At 40.7% G+C, this 17,579-nt stretch overlaps 1 long non-coding RNA gene across 1 annotated transcript; it reads left to right on the plus strand.

Moving 5' to 3' along the window:
• Positions 1-11,957: 11,957 nt before the first annotated feature.
• LOC129592073 (uncharacterized) lies at positions 11,958-12,250 on the plus strand. The gene is made up of 3 exons (XR_008690925.1): positions 11,958-11,992; positions 12,083-12,157; positions 12,211-12,250. It is a non-coding gene; the product is annotated as an uncharacterized LOC129592073 (long non-coding RNA).
• Positions 12,251-17,579: the final 5,329 nt, after the last annotated feature.

Below are 17,579 nucleotides of genomic sequence, written 5' to 3' on the forward strand. Positions count from 1 at the left end.
ACGACGCCGCTGGTCAAACCGTTTAATCCATGCCCTTTGTCTGACCGGCTTAGTACTCGCGTCTATATCCACTATTCGCGCTGTTGCCCAATACGCAAGTGATATTGTCACAATGGATGCTAACGTGGAGACGTGGTTCCAGATGGCACGGTATCGCGTTCGCCAATCCACCGTCTTCATTACCAGCGTAATTGTCTACCACAAACGCATCCAGATAATTCGACTGTTCCGGAAGATGAATGTGCTCTTCGATACTGCGCAGAAACTGTTGGGAAAGCAGCAGATGGATAAGATTAAGGCTCTGAGTTATAAATGTCAGATATGTTCGCTGTTGGTATTCTTCACCGCATTTGCCGTGTTCCAGATTTCCTTCGAGCTGTACGACAGCCAACTTTGGTCGATGGCAACGATTTCTGTCTGGCCGCTAAAGGTCACCGTCCCGTATTTCACCGTGTATATGCCGGCTTTTTATCTCTTCATGTGTGTACCCTTCTTCTTCTGGCAACTAGGCATTGTCACGTACTTCGCGTTTCTCCATGGCATGACCTTAACGTTTACCGCCCTTTATAAGAAATATCGCGATGACTGGCTAAATCTGGGATACGTTAAGGGACTGGAGAAAATCTGTATTACGGTTCACACGCTGGTTTCCTCGTTAGACGAATCCTTCTCGCTGATAATGCTGATGCACATGATCAGCCAAGCGTTCCTGGTGTTATGCGATCTCAGCAAATTTAACGAAACGTTGCAGAATAAGGACGCTCATAAATGGGAGCGTTTGGCCCAGGAGGCCGGACGTTTACTATGGAATATCATTGGGCTGATTGTCATTCCAACATTTTCAGCGATCGGGTTTCATGACACTGTACGTTATGGTTCCACTTTACTTTATGAATCTTGAGATCATAATTGTTATTTTTCGGTAGTGGAATTCACTGGTGGATAAATTATGGAATAGTCTACACGATTCTGGTCATTCTGCGAAGTATCCCGAATTGACCAACATCCTTACTGCGATGATAACTCGACCCCTGTCTTTGACGCTTGGTGGCTTTGCTGGGTTCGATCGGCAGGTCTTATTAACGGTACGCTGGTTCTCTAAAACTCCCCTTCTACCACCATAATGGTTTCATACGTGTTTCATATTTCCTGTCGCGCATTTAGGTTCTGGGATTTTGGGTCACGTACCTCCTTGTCGTCAAAGATTTATTAAACCGGGACTCAACGAGCAAGATTATTTATATGAACTGCACGTCTTGAAAGATCGGTTACCCTGAAAATATTTTACGCTGACCATTGGGGATGAAGTTAGCTGGTTTTGCTCACCGCTAAATATTGGTGCTACTTTGAGGTCACTGCCTATTTTTTCGTTAGAACCAAGAAGTGCAACTTGCTTAAAACAAACGCAAGAAACCGTTTGGTTAGAAAGGCAACGGATCAGAATACTTACCATTAGTACCAGGCACACTGTACGGTCTCCCTACAGAAAGTGCCGATGCAGGCTAGCATGGCGTGTGACTCCATGTGTTGTAACTTAGGTTCACAAGCTGTGGACGGCAAATACTTATACTTTTCGTGCATCTAGCTGGCTATATGTTATGAAATAACAGGGTCCTGCAGAACCCTATCTGTATGCAATAAAAATTGAAATTATAGTATTTTCTACACTATGTACTGTGGCATTAACACCGAGCACTCAATACCCACTAGCGGCACCGTGGGTTATTACAAATAGAGAGGCAGATCTGGGAAGTCTTTCCGTTTTCTCCTGGGCTTTATGGAACTTACTCAACTCAGTAAATTAGGGAAACTCTAATCGCTTGATTGCATACAGTACTCAGAAAAATCTACAACAACTCTATCAAAACATTCGACCACATTACTGTAATGGTTGCAACTATAACGGAATGGCGTTTGTAGAATGTTTGTTAAATTTGACCATCCAGACGTACCTGTACCTGAGTGTTAACCGTGGATTACCGCGCTTCAGTGCCGATAAAACAAGTGGCTCAAAATAGGAGTCTTGTACAAGTATCGTAGGTTATGCTTTATAATTTATGTCGTCGAACTAACAATTTCGTTGGACTTATAAGAATTGTTAATAGTCGTTCGTAATGGAAAACGGTCCATGCGCCAAGTTACTGCAGGTCATGTTTGAAATGAATAATAGCGAAGAACAAAGCGACCACGGGAAAGCCAAAATGTTGGTGGAATCCGCAAAACCATTGGCCGAAAAGAAACCGCACTACCGGATTGCCAGAATAGTACACTTTCTGTGTATGGCAGGTTTCGTGGCGGCACTGCTGAACACTACCCGCGCTGAAATAAAATTCGGCCTGGACATAATAACCGAGAGCTCCAACGATTTGGACCGACTCTTTCAGACATCGCGGTACCGCGTTCGCCAGCTAACGATAATGATCACCGCGATAATCATCTATCGACGCCGGATGCGAATTAAGCGCTTATTGGGAATGCTTAACTTGCTTTTCTCCAGCGTACAGGAAATTCTTAAAGAAGATCTGTCGCTAATCAAAACCGTATGCAGACGCTATGAAAATCGTTTGCTTTTTGTATCCTACCCTGTGTACCTGCTGAGCCAAACGTTATTGGAACTGAGCGACAGTTACGATGTGGCACGATCAACGATGCCCATCTGGCCGGCACCGGTCACGGTACCGTATGTGACCGTGTACATGCCCTTTTACTACCTCACCATGTTTGTGCCGGTAGTTCTGTGGATTCTGGCAGTCATCACCTACTGCGCATTTCTCGACTGTATGACGTTAACCCTGACCTCTGTTCGAAGAAAAATACAGAACTGTGGCTTTATCGTTGTTTTTGCTCGAAGAATCGAAGGTTTGTGTACTGCTACCCGAAGAGTGGTTTTTGAATTGGAAGAGTGCTTTTCTCTCATCATGCTGATGCACCTTATCAGTCAAGTATCGGTGGTTTTGTGCGATCTAAGCGCATTCCATACGGCCATACAAGATGGTAGTCCGTACAAGTGGCAGCGTTTATTCTGCCAAGCCGCTGTTTTGGTCTGGAATATCGGGGGGCTGATTGTCGTTCCTACCTATACGGCGATAAAATTCCATGACCAGGTGTGTTAGCGCTGATAAATACTTGCTAAAGCGATACATACCGCTTTACTGGTACAGCTTACAAACCAAACTTGTTAGGACTAAAAAGACGCATAATCCCACCCACAGCATTCCGAGCGCAGGCGACGCAGTGCGCTGTACAACTTACAATTAGCTAAAATATTCGGTTGTCGTACAAGTGCATTTGCCACATGCGAACGGATATCTGGGTATGTGGTTATGCTTCTTTTTAGTCCTAACTTGTAAGCTGTATATAGATATACTGCTTTTATTTATTTATTTGCAAAGTAGCCACGGTAACTTAAAGGTAACTCGCTTTGTTTTCCTAAATAAAACAAAACCTTTGCTAAGCAGCATTTTGAGTGCCTAGCGCTTTCACAAAATACACAATTCAGTTTTTAGTGTTCTTGATTTTGAAATTGTTTAAGTTACAGTTTCACGCTTGTAATAAATTATTAGTAGCCTGCGGCTTCATACGACAGTTCAGCGTGTCGCGTCAATCTGACCTTACTTATGCTTAGGTCTGCTTATACATTTGTATGATATAAAATTCTAGATAGGGCACGATTTGTTTAGGGAAAAAATAGATGCGCGTTCTGGATACAGTAAGCCACTGTAACTGAACGTAAAGGCAATGTAAAAGGCTGTTAATTCACCGTTGAGTCCTGAAAATCCATGTCCGGAACTGTGCACATAACGTAAGTCAAATTAAATGCAACGTAAAAGGCTGTTAATCCACCGTTAAGTCCTTGAAAATCCATGTCCGGAACTGTGCACATAACGTAAGTCAAAGTAAATGCAACGTAAAAGGCTGTTAATCCACCGTTAAGTCCCTGAAAATCCATGTCCGGAACTGTGCACATAACGTAAATCAACGTAAATGTAATGTAAAAGGCTGTTAATTCACCGTTAAGTCCCTGAAAATCCATGTTTGGCAATATGCACATAACGTAAATCAACGTAAATGTAATGTAAAAGGCTGTTAATTCACCGTTAGTCCTGAAAATCCATGTCCGGAACTGTGCACATAACGTAAGTCAAAGTAAATGCAACGTAAAAGGCTGTTAATCCACCGTTAAGTCCCTGAAAATCCATGTTCGGCACTGTGCACATAACGTAAGTCAAAGTAAATGCAATGTAAAAGGCTGTTAATTCACCGTTAAGTCCCTGAAAATCCATGTTTGGCAATATGCACATAACGTAAATCAACGTAAATGTAATGTAAAAGGCTGTTAATTCACCGTTAGTCCTGAAAATCCATGTCCGGAACTGTGCACATAACGTAAGTCAAAGTAAATGCAACGTAAAAGGCTGTTAATCCACCGTTAAGTCCCTGAAAATCCATGTCCGGAACTGTGCACATAACGTAAATCAACGTAAATGTAATGTAAAATTGCTGTTAACTCTCTGTTAAGTCCCTGAAAATCCATGTTCGGCAATATGCACATAACGTAAATCAACGTAAATGTAATGTAAAAGGCTGTTAATTCACCGTTAGTCCTGAAAATCCATGTCCGGAACTGTGCACATAACGTAAGTCAAAGTAAATGCAACGTAAAAGGCTGTTAATCCACCGTTAAGTCCCTGAAAATCCATGTCCGGAACTGTGCACATAACGTAAATCAACGTAAATGTAATGTAAAATTGCTGTTAACTCTCTGTTAAGTCCCTGAAAATCCATGTTCGGCACTGTGCACATAACGTAAGTCAAAGTAAATGCAACGTAAAAGGCTGTTAATCCACCGTTAAGTCCCTGAAAATCCATGTCCGAAACTGTGCACATAACGTAAATCAACGTAAATGTAATGTAAAATTGCTGTTAACTCTCTGTTAAGTCCCTGAAAATCCATGTTCGGCACTGTGCACATAACGTAAGTCAAAGTAAATGCAACGTAAAAGCCTGTTAATCCACCGTTAAGTCCCTGAAAATCCATGTCCGGAACTGTGCACATAACGTAAATCAACGTAAATGTAATGTAAAGTTGCTGTTAACTCTCTGTTAAGTCCCTGAAAATCCATGTTTGGCAATGTGCACATAAAGTAAATCAACGTAAATGTAATATAAAAGGCTGTTTATCCACCGTTAAGTCCCTGGAAATCCATGTTCGGCACTGTGCACGTAACGTAAATCAACGTAAATGTAATGTAAAAGGCTGTTAATTCACCGTTAAGTCCTGAAAATCCATGTTCGGCACTGTGCACATAACGTAAGTCAAAGTAAATGCAATGTAAAAGGCTGTTAACTCTCTGTTAAGTCCCTGAAAATCCATGTTCGGCACTGTGCACATAAAGTAAGTCAAAGTAAATGCAACGTAAAAGGCTGTTAATCCACCGTTAAGTCCCTGAAAATCCATGTTTGGCAATGTGCACATAACGTAAATCAACGTAAATGTAATGTAAAAGGCTGTTAAGTCCCTGAAAATCCATGTTCGGCACTGTGCACCTAACGTAAGTCAAAGTAAATGCAATGTAAAAGGCTGTTAATTCACCGTTAAGTCCCTGAAAATCCATGTTTGGCAATGTGCACATAACGTAACTCAACGTAAATGTAATGTAAAATTGCTGTTAACTCTCTGTTAAGTCCCTGAAAATCCATGTTCCGCAATGTGCACATAACGGAAATCAACGTAAGTTCAGGATGACAGTTCTGCATCCTCAAGCATGTCAACTCTATGTAGGTTGAGTTAGCAAAAAAGATAAGGTTCTATATAATTTATATATTAGGTTTCCTTCTGGCGAATTGCTGATATTTTTATTGTAAGTCTTATCCTAATTCCGATGGTTTCCACATGCCAAGTTTATTCACAACACCCCAGCAAAACACGACAACGGCGTAACATTGAGGAAAAGTAATTATCGACAAAGAAAACCAAAAAAACATATGAAAGCATGAAAAACATAAGAAAACATAAAAAATTAAAAAAACATAAGAGAACAAAATAGCGATAAAGTTTTCGAAATAATGATTTTTATAAGATTTTCATTGCAGTTTAAATTCGGTGGCGGTCTTTGGAGGATCAAACGCCCCATTTAAATTACGTGCAATGAAATGCGGTTGAACAAGTTAGGCAAGGCCAAGACGGGCAAGCTCAGTACGCCTACCAGCAAACAATGGTGTCACATTATTTTTCAAGCAAGATTCGTTGTACTCGTTTTTGCGCTTAATGAGGCGATGTAGGAAGAAAGCTTGATTTTCTTTGGACATTGAATTCATTTGCTTCTTATATTTCCCTAACCAAGCAAACGTCTGTTCTGCCGCCATGGTATTGAATTTATCGCACGTTGGATGATGAGTAAGGAACTGATCTGGATTGAAAGTTGACCGACACTGTTCCCGACAGTGATTTTGAATATGCAGCTTATCGATGATTTTGTTGACGTTTTTCCACAAATCGCAAGGAAACGGTTCCGGTAAAGGTTCAGACATGGCCTTGAGCCTGGCAAAGTTGCACCTGCAAATGGCTTTATTGTTATTGCAAATGGGTTTATTGTAAAAATAATGGTGATGTGCGATACTTACATGTTATCATAGCATAGGAACAGCTTTTCCCGGTCACCAGATTCAAGTTTCAGGACATACTTTGAAAGCCACTCTGTGGCCGCAACAAACACCTGGCTCAAAGATTCAGACCTAGAAAAATAATATGCCATCGCGTTTACTTTATGTACGTTAGTTATGAACTGTCTTAGCAGTCTCCGTCGGCAAACTATGAAGTTTTGAAAAATTGTACTTACTTGTATAGTGGCGAAAAACTGGAAACAGCACCGCAAGCGTGCACGAACACTAAGTACCCACGACTGTAGTGTACGCCAGTTTTTCGTTCGCCGTGATTTTTTCGGCACCATGGCAGCGCGACCTTGGCATTACCGCAACCTTTGTGAGGGCCGGTTAGCAATGGAGAGTCGTTATAAAATTCATTACTCAACACTTCTTTCTGCACAATTGCCGTCTGTGAATCAGTTTCATTGAAAATTTCTCCGAAAGGTGGATTATTATCAGGATTACAAGCCAGAGCAAGCTGCACAATGCTATCTCCAGCCATTTCCAAAAGTTAGCCGTTCCGAGTTATTGGCAAGTTATGGCTTTTTGCTAGATCAGCATGATCGTCGCAATACAGTTGCCCGCATTTAGGTTCATTTGGACAAACGGAAGGCAACCTGACATGGGCAATATTGATGGAGTTCTACAAATGACATCTTTAGGAGCTAAACGTGTCAGTTTATTTCCTCATTCCTTTTTTTTGAAAAAAAAATTACCTTCATTACCATCGCGCAGTGTCGGTGCGCAATCTTCCAAATGCCATCGAACACAACCAGGAACGGGCATCCACGACGTTTTCCAGTAGCCGAACAGCTGTGTGGATACAACTCTTTTTGTCGGATACCATCAAGAAACTGTTTGACCTCCAGTATGTCCAGTTTAGTGTCAGGAAAAGCAAAAGTCAAACACCGCTCGCGCAAGTCAAGTTCAATTTCATTCACAAAAAACGCCTTGGACACAATTTTTTTCTTGAACGCTGAAATAACACCGTTTAAGTAAAGACGGTTTTCCAGTTCAGATGTTTCAGTTCAATTTCATACCGAACGGGAATCGAAAAGTTGTGCGGCAGATTTCGGCAAAGGATTCGAAAGTTACGTGGCCATGCAGACTAGAAAACCAAAAATTTGCAGCCTGACAGCCTGATAATTATAACAGAGCGAGGAGATCTTACACGGAGTTAATCAAGAGATCGACAAGTTTCCTGTTCCAGAACACTTTTCCCGTAACTTGTAGGAAAAGCCGAGCTTCCGGATAAAGAAACCGATTTCCATAAGATTTCACGTAATAAGTGTTATAAGAGTATCTGTTGCCGCATTTTGTACAGTAAAATATGAAATGGGTGCATGCGGACGGGTGTTCGTCAATCGAGTACAATATAACCTAATGGAATCAGAAACCAACATAATATCATTACAGGTATTCAGTCTGATATACCAGTTTTGTATATGTTGAGGTACCAAAACATATTTGATTAAACTTGTGTTCAATAAGTTTGTCGTAGAAACCGTAGGTACGTAGGTACCTGAGAAGCACTGACCTTTGTTCCCTGAGTTATTTTAAAACTCAAAGGATCGCATCTGCTTAGGCATTGGTACAAGGGCGGGCAAAGCACAAACTGCGCAGAATCTTTGTTGCAGAATATGGTAGTAACATCGCAGTTTTTTTCGTTCAAAGCTGCCAACGCAGATTTTTCATCTACGTTAAAAGTTTTCGCCAGCATCTAAAGAAAAAGAATAACAATGCAAAATAATATTGAGTATGATTAACCGAACTACATACAAAAGCGATTGCTTCAACAGGCATCTCCTTCGGAACATCTCTGAGTGCAGGTATTAGTGAATGCAAAGAAGCCATAATTAATTAGGAGTATTGAGAAAAAAGTTACACAGGAGTGTTACAAACAACGCTTTCTGAAAGCAGTTAAAACTGCCGCTCAACGGATTTTATAGAAGGATTTTCATCGTTCAACAAATCTCATTACTGGGCAAAAGCATGTTGCAGAATATACTGCAAAATGTTCAAACATAGCGCTCTAGTAGCCGAAAAAACGTAGCTTCTGCGTTACTAAGGCAAGCCTGCAGCTCACAACGTACGTCTTTATTTTGTACTGAACAGCGAATCAGGAAAATTGTGAACGCAAGATAGCATTCCATATGCATTATTAAACCAACCGGCAATATGATATCTTCGGTCATCGCATGACTTATAAGCTTTTGATGCATACATCATTTTACATATCTAGAAAAGGCGAGCGGTTAACTGTGCTCGAGTTTCAGTTGAAGATGCCGTTAACTGCTTAACCTTTCAATTTGTTTAAAAAATGGCGCTAAGTTTTTTTAAAGGAACAACTGACTGGTATGAAAAAGATCATTGCACATATTACGGCGAGAAGGATAAGCATGACTCAAAGACTTCCTTTGTTCTTGGGTTTACTTTGAGAATTACTCAAGGTGTGTGCAAAGGGGAATCTCTAGAAAGTGGTTGGTTGTGTGAAATAAAAACCTGCAACCTTCAAAATGGGAGGTAAGTTGCGATAAACAAAGGCAATCATGTTCAAATAAAAATTTTTACGACAGAGGTTGGCTACGTTAGCTTGATCTTTCTAGTTTTGTGAACGGTAAATCTGAGTTGCGCAAATATTTCGTCTTTTTGAAGGCATTCAGAGTTATGAAAATTTGTTTAGGTCTTGCTACTTGACAACGTCCGGCTTCAAAAGTGTTCAGCGTTTTTTGTCAGACATCCAAAGCACTCCCGGCATGCCGCCGTTACTCGCGCCATCGCTGAATGGGGACAAGCTTAATTCATATATTGTTTGGAAGCGAACCCAATACGACAAGTAAGAAAATAAGCTTGGTCAGCATAATTAAATGGTATAAGGTTTAGTGTTCATTTTTTATCGAAATCCGAAATATTAAATGCGGTTTTATTGCTTGCTGGTTCAGGAAAAACATATATTTAATATTGAATTATTTACACGATCGGAGTTACGGAATCATGAACTTAAATTAGCAGAAAGGTTGTGGTTTAAAATGGTCATAACTCTAGGATCCAGTGGATCAGTTTTCGTGACAGTATACAGCTGAAGTAACTAATCAGCACACCAAGTTATTCTTGGTATACTTTAATTTTGCCTACGATTACTACTTAAGGCGTTGCTCCCAACGGAAGCTGACTCCAGATAAGCCTCCGGCAGAACACCGTAACCTTCAAGATGACGGGGAAACCTATATTTTTGGGCCTAATCTGCATTACAAACGAAATGCTGGAAAAGTGGAACGGATTTCCGCGGATCAATCAGAATACGTTTGGGTGTCGCATTATTCGAAGCTGACTAATATCATCCCGTTGCAAATCTATTCCGGAACAGAACCGTGCCATCTTCTTGAAGTGGTTCGAGAAAAGCTGGAAAGAGATGGCATGCCCGATGTGTTTTTGAACTTCTTGTTAACCTGCGGTAGGTCTTTGATACTGAAGAAGTGGTGTTTCGAGATTAACTGAAATTCGAATCGGATGTTGTAGGCCACACCTCCATCATCAGTTTGCATTACCGGCTTCTTGTGAAAACCGTTGGTCACGTTCCAGCACTCCTTTTGTGTGGGCCCCGAAACGCAGGGAAAAGCTTAAACGCCAACGTTTCGACATCATTTTGCGGAGCAAACGCTCAGCAAATCTGCATTTACAAAGATATGACGTTGACAAGGCTCCGGGAGCGTTACACCGAAGACCACTTCCCAATAATCGTTCATGACGCTGAAGACGAAAGCCTCGTCGCAACCGCACTCATGGAGTGCTACGAAGCGCGACCAGTGCTAAAACATAACTCGAATCAGACTCCTGGGACAACAATTTGTTTCACCTGTAATGAAAAAACCATTTCCATGCTTCGCAAAAAGTGAGTTCCACCATGAGCATCTAGATATATGCGCTTCATAATGTACAATACTTTTTTAAGCTTCGCATCACTGAGCCGAGCAGTAGTGATACCGATGCTTGTGGAATTCAAAAGTGCCACGCGCGAAGAATTCCGCCAAATTGCACACGGGAGAGAAACAGCTTCGCAGTTCTTTGAGGCCATCTTAAACCTGACCAACCACGATATCGAAGAGCTCATGCAGCGCATGCATGAGCTTCGATATCCAATTAAAAGCGGCAATGCCGATCCTGACGGACAGCCATAATCGTATTGTCGACGGTTATGCTATGTTAGTGGCAGCAACAGAAATGGTAGGACTAACTGATGACCGAAAATACAGATTTTGTTGCTGTTAATGTTGTTTCTTTAGTTTGTGAAAAAATGCGGATGGGATGTGTGGGCAACTAAAATTGAAGGTTTCGTAATGCAACAACTACTTCCTGTTGCGCAGTATTACTATGAATACACTGCCGAAACCACAATTGGGCCATCGCTGGCTATTTTTGATAGGGCCTTGCAAGCTAGGATTTGTGAAGTAATACACAAAATTCGGGGAGCAGCTCCTGATGAGGTATGGATTACAAAACGGCATAAACTCAACTAATATCCTTTAAATGTGTTTATTACTATCTTTGACTAGACTCGTTTTAGACACAATTGTTTGCTTTTTTAGTTAAAGAAATGCTTCGCGGTTACCAGCAGTCTGCCGTATGTGGCCTTTAGGGAGCAAGACTTTACTCCACTGATGAATGTTCACGCGGATAGCTGTGCATTTGATTTTTCGGATTTGAAAAAATTACCAGGCACCGTTAACTCTCATCCCGTGGGAATATCTGGCAAAGTTCAACGCGCCATTTGTGTCCTGAAATCACATTTTACGGACGAAGAGCTAGAATTTTTATCGGCAAGAACTAGTTCACTTCCGGGAGCAGTGATGGGTAAAATTAACGGGGCAAACGCTAATTACTTACGGAATATAATCCTTCCAAAGCAAATCCTAATTATGCTAGAAATAATTAAATTTCTAGGAAGAGATAGATTTTTTTAAATAAACAAAATAAACAGTGTTTTGTTCTAACGTAAGTGTAGGTAAGATGCTAGCATAAGGGTTTAGCGCTAACTTTGAACGGGTTTATGATTACATAGTTCTTTCAGCAGCTGCTTTGTTGTTAATAACGTTCTAGGTATTAATGTAGACTCAAAAATGATAGCAATAAAGAGCGGTTGTCAATAAATAGCAATAGAATGCGTTTATTGCTGGCGACCTTGGTCACCTTGTGAAATACGTGACTTATTTACAGCGAGCATGGCACGACTGGGAAAAAGGCTGTCCAATCTCCGTTTAAATCCGCTCAGGCAACCCGACTGCCGGCAACGTTTATTCCGTCTCACACGTCAACCCAACTCGAAAATCTTTATGAAGGAACGCAAACGGTAATTGTCGACAATAAAAAACACGAGATGGCTCATAAATTCTTGAGCCGAACGTGAAGAAACCGTACGAATAAAACCATTGCTTTTCAGGATATTCAATCCAGACAAGTAATATTACCAGATGTATCAGCAATTGCTAGTGATTCTGGTTCAACGCCTTCTGAAGTAAGTATTATAAGCAAAAATAGCCCGGAATCACGATTTTAATAAAAATGCAGCCACAGGAACCAGCAATCCAAGAGGGTATGGAAACACTCGACGACGAGAAAAGTCCGGACCGCAACGACGAAATGGTAAAAACGTTTTGTACAATTCGGTGAGACTAAAATTTAAAAATGTTTGAATATTGTTTGCAGGCTCCTCCACCTGGTTTAAGCGTGGGCTCCCGATCGTTATTCAGTCAGAGCGGGAAACCAGCGAAATGAATGCTACATTTAGGGTATCTTCAGGTGTGTAATCTGAGGTGTTCTTACCCTATCAAATTCCAATTATTTTGTGCGGCTAGAGCCGGTTCTTTAACGGATTCCAGCGGGATCGAAAGAAGTTGACGGATTATTGGACGTGGCAGTTAGTTCAGACGGTATGGCCCCGAAGCGACACAAACCGAAAAAGTCACCATGTTGTCCGGAGTGCAAGGGATTTGAGGAAGCCGGAAAACCTTTACCGGTTTACAAATGCAAGCAGTGTCAACAATCTTACCATATGAAGTGTCAGGTGACCCATCCGGTTTTTTGGCCTGAGCGTACAAAATGTCAGACTCGGCTGTGCAATTCTTGCCGGAAAATTCTTTAAAATTACGTGTCACCTGCGAGTAGCAACATGTTTGTTGACTACGGTCATATTTGCACTTGCCCAATTCAAAATGTTTTGGCATCTTTTGGCAAACGCAATTAACTTTTATTTTATCTGCGTAAAATTTGTCTGCTGTGGATTTTTTCTTCCTGCATTTCATTCGACTCATGTTCGTTCATACTGATTGACATGTTTTTATTCACTGATATTCATTGATATATTATTAACTTACATATTACTGGTTTTCTTTTTTTGTTCTGGGATTGAAACCATGTCGGGTAATAATGTGGTGTAAATCAATTTAAAATAAATGATGTCCACAATTACCGAATGCGAATGTGAAATTGTCGTACAGAACAAAACAATTCAACAATCTAAATACCTCAAGTAAGAGTGCAATTTGCTTCATGCAATAACACACAAAAAGATCGCAAATTTTTTTTGTGAAAAAATGTTGAAGGTGAAATATCAAACAAGAGCGCCTGAAATTCAAATTAGCAACCCGACTTGAAAGTCCAAGACATTTTGTGGACAAAATTCTGTTTCTTTCCACGTATAATTTAAGGGTACTCTTACAGACAACCCCTAAAACCCCCCTATATTATGGACTCCCCTTTTCGCACCCTTTTTATTATAAGCATTTTTGTGATTGATATGATATACGATAGATTCTGATAATATGTAGTACAATAATTTTTTCTGGTGCCGATGTAAGTACATGAGATTTTTTAACCCATAAAAGGACAGCCATTTTGTGCAACAGTACGAACTGGTGAGAGCCGTACAGCATTTGAGAGCCGTACATTCCGTTCCTGCTGTTATATCTTTTGTTAGTTCTGTATGCACCTTACTTCCTGCGCTTCGGGATTGCAATGGGTAAGGTCGCCTGGACCTGCAAGACCATTTAACTCTCCTCAAGTCCCTTTTTGCGCATATACGAAAAGATTCCGCTCACTGTCTTACTTGCAGCATCCGTTTTACCACTACGACATCAGAGAAATCGCTGTCGTAAAGGTTCAGCGGCACGATTTCGATTTCAACTTGCAGCGGCGGCAAACCGTACCATCACCGGATTCCATGCTGATGACTTCTGATTTTTTTATGCCCACTGAATTGACCATGCGCTGGCATGATCATATTCTCCGGCTGATGCCGAATTAAAAAAACGTTTTTAGTCTGAGCATTTAGCTTGCGTTCACAGTGGACACAGACCAATTTTTTCAGAAAACAGAAAGCACCGACATGTTGTGTTAGGGTTTTATTTAATTTTTAAATAGCATGCAGGGTCCTACAACTTCGTGATTGATACGGCAGACTGTTTACAATTATCGAGGAGCCGTTTCTCGGTAGCAGTAGACCAAAATATCAAGTGTGGCTAAGTTGTGGTGCGAATCATGGGCAAATGTGTCGTTTTCCAAATACAACGAGATTTTTAGAAAACTGAAATAGGGTTTGTCAGTTAAATAGAAGGCGCAGGCGACGCCAAGCTGCGGCGCTAGCGGAGCTTGCGAAGTAGCAATATAAACGAGACACTGAGCCCTGTGGAAATTTTTCGGTGGGAAAAGGGCATGTACAGTATTTTCAGTACAGACAAGTCGGAATAAGCTATGTTTTAAAATGATTTAGAGATTTTTTGTCCAAGAGGTTTTTTTATAACACAGGCACACATATAAACGGCATGCTTTCCTTTCCATTAAATTTAAAATTGCCTTTGCAGACTGCAACGCACCAAAAGATATAATACAACATTTTTCTCAACAAAATCAGACGGCACGTTTCAGGGAGTAAAAATTTTATGTTTCCAAGTCGAAGGTGGTCTAAATATGTTGTTTTACGCTCTGCTGACGAAAAGTAATGATAAACTATTTACTATTCGTAGTTTTGATTTTATTTTTGTATTCAATCACGCCTATTTATTCCACGCAAACTGCGCGGGGTCTACTAGTCAGATATTAATGTTGGAGTATGCAAAAAATATTACGTTGTCTAATAACATACACCATATTATTTCTAAAAGGATGCCTCTTACAAACACGGTGCGAAAAGGAATGGATGTAATAAATGGGGCTTTTAGGTTTAGCTGGTACTAGTGAATTGAAGTAATGCTAGAATGAATAATAACGTAACAATCGTATATTGAAATAATACCGTTTCATGGTTGGTCCATAAACAAGTAATACTTCCGGTGCGTTTATTGGTCCGGAAACCGGAGTCTAGTATAAAAATACGTAGTACCAGTTTATGAGTCACTATCAATTTACCATGACGCAAACTCGAATTTGCGCGGATTGGCTTGTTTTTTTGATATCGGTACTTCTTATTGCATTTTAAGAACTCTTTTAACGGGAGGCCTTTTAATGATTGGTTACAATGTAAGCATAAACAGTAACGTTAGGTTATTTGTTCCTTCATGATATTTTTTGACAAGAGCGAATCAGTTGACCTTTTTCTGTTTGACCTTTGTTGCACGGTGGTCGTACGTTTCGTGTTGAAAAAAATGGATCTGAAATACTTCGTAATGGCTGCTGTGTTAAGTTCTTGGATTATCTCCAGTGCATGTGGTTTTGGAATGCCGATGGGTTGGAGAATGCCAAAATTTCCTCAGTTACGGAACCCCTTTCGCCCTGTACCCCAGCCAGCCGGGCCCGGAAGTCCTTTACTGAACAACGTGGGCAAGAACCTGGCAGGACGGCAGAGAAAGCCGATAGTATGTCGGTTTAAAAAGATTTTTGCGACCAACGTCCCTATGCTCGGACAAGCTTTGAAGGCTGGAGCTGGAGTTGCTATCGGCAGTGCAGTAATTGGTGCGGTCTCAGGAGCGATTGCCAACAGTGCATACGAAAGCGGATCTGGATCCCAAGGAGTCGTGAAGGATACTTTTTACTCAATCCCTGCGGAAGTCTCTACTACAGACAACAGTGTGCCAGCAACACAGTCCACGGTTATCCCCCAGAAAAGCGTGCCAGAGAACTCGACAAAAGGGACCACGACCTTTATCGCACCAACTTTTTTGCCAGAAGATAACCGCTCCACTACGATTTATATAGTGTACCTTAGCATTGGAAGCGTGACGGGAGCAGTTGTCTGCATGGGCGTCGCGGCAATCCTTAGTCGTCGTAAAAAGGTGAGAGCCAAAGGAAATGCATTTTTTTTTGCTTTTGTTAGTGTTAAACAATGACTTATTTTATTACCATTCATTTTGAAGCATTTTACTAGCTGATCAAGATGCAGTGTAACAGCTGCTCTGGACTATTATCTAATTTGCAAAACGTTTTTAAGAACTTGCGTGCGGTTTAACATGCGAATTAATTTCAGGCAACACCCAGTTCGTGGAACGTTTTGAACAGGATTCCATCTAAGCAACATGCTGTTGGCAACCGCCCGCCCTATCGTTTATTTACGTTATTGTATCCGGCGTATGTTCGTTCATACTTTTTTAATTTGCCAATGTCGCCAGTGTATTTCTGAAATTTTGTGTGCTGAACATTCACGGGATTTACCCTGAATAAATGTAACACCTTTTAAAATCGGCTAATATGGTTTATATGGCTGGTTTTCGGCCATATATTGCTTTCCCACTGATTGATTTTGATTAATAAAATTCGGCCGGAACGATTATATTTTAGCGCAATTGTTTTTCTGAGCGAGACAAATTACTTTGCCTTTTGTACGCAGGCAGTTTTGATCACCCCTCTATAGTGCGTTTTGCAAACCTTCTAAGTTAAAACATAACATGCATCCTTTTACGGGATACAAAATGTCATAAACAACGGCGTTTCAATAACTGTAAACCGTAGGAGCTTTAAACAAAATCACGTTAGGCATCGAGATACTTTGAAAAACATGTCAAACGCTAATAATTACGCAACTGATGCGCAGTAGTTTTCAAAGCGCAAGCTTGTAAAGCAGTTCGATTATGTGTCTTTTTCTCCGCCAGACCGCTTATATCCTGAACATTGTCACTTTAATTTTACATTACGGCTGTGTGCACGGGTGACCTTTTGAATACACACGGGGCTCGGCTGAGTGCATGGAGTTTACAAACGGGTGTTGGAGTTTACTGTAAATTTTGTAGTACCGTACATAGCAAAATTTTATCAGCTAATGCATATTAGTGCATGCAGTACTAAGAAATACTTACCAAAAGTCACGTTAAAAATAATCGAAGAGTTACGAATTTCTGCAATATGTTTTCCTGTGATGTTCGCAATGGAAGAAAGAAAACAGTTCACCCCTTTCAAGGAATTTGCGCTATTTAAACACAAAAATGAGCGCTCCACATATCAATTTTTACAAATAATTTGGTTTCTAAAAGAGGATCTAAAGTTTTCAGTACTAAAACTTAAAATTGCAAATTAATTGTGCTTGCTTGTACGGAAAGAAACGAGAGCGGTCCCAACCGAAGATAAGGTCAGTGCAACAAATTTAGAAGCTAGATTGTCTAGTTTAGCAAAAGATCACATGCAGCAAACAAGCCAATGTCCTTGTTATTAACACCTAACCTTCGGAAGCAGCCCACATTCACCTCATTGATAAAAAGTGCTTCCGTTTGGAGCGCGAGTCCCAAAGGCTAACCACAGCAGAAGTTAAAATTGTGATAAGCCGTATTTTGCCTTGCAGGCAGCAAGTAATTTAATTTATTCATCTGACAGAGCCAGATGCATGGTATAGTTTAAAAAATGGTATTATGACTATCGCGCTTTAGAACTCAAAACGTCCTGACCAAGTCATTTACTGCAAGGTGCGATGTCGTAAAATAGCCGGGTGCCATTCATCATCGTCGTGAAAGCCGGTA

The sequence above is a fragment of the Paramacrobiotus metropolitanus genome, unplaced genomic scaffold (assembly GCF_019649055.1).
Source record: "Paramacrobiotus metropolitanus isolate TYO unplaced genomic scaffold, Prichtersi_v1.0 Parri_scaffold0000050, whole genome shotgun sequence".
Lineage (NCBI taxonomy): Eukaryota > Metazoa > Tardigrada > Eutardigrada > Parachela > Macrobiotidae > Paramacrobiotus > Paramacrobiotus metropolitanus.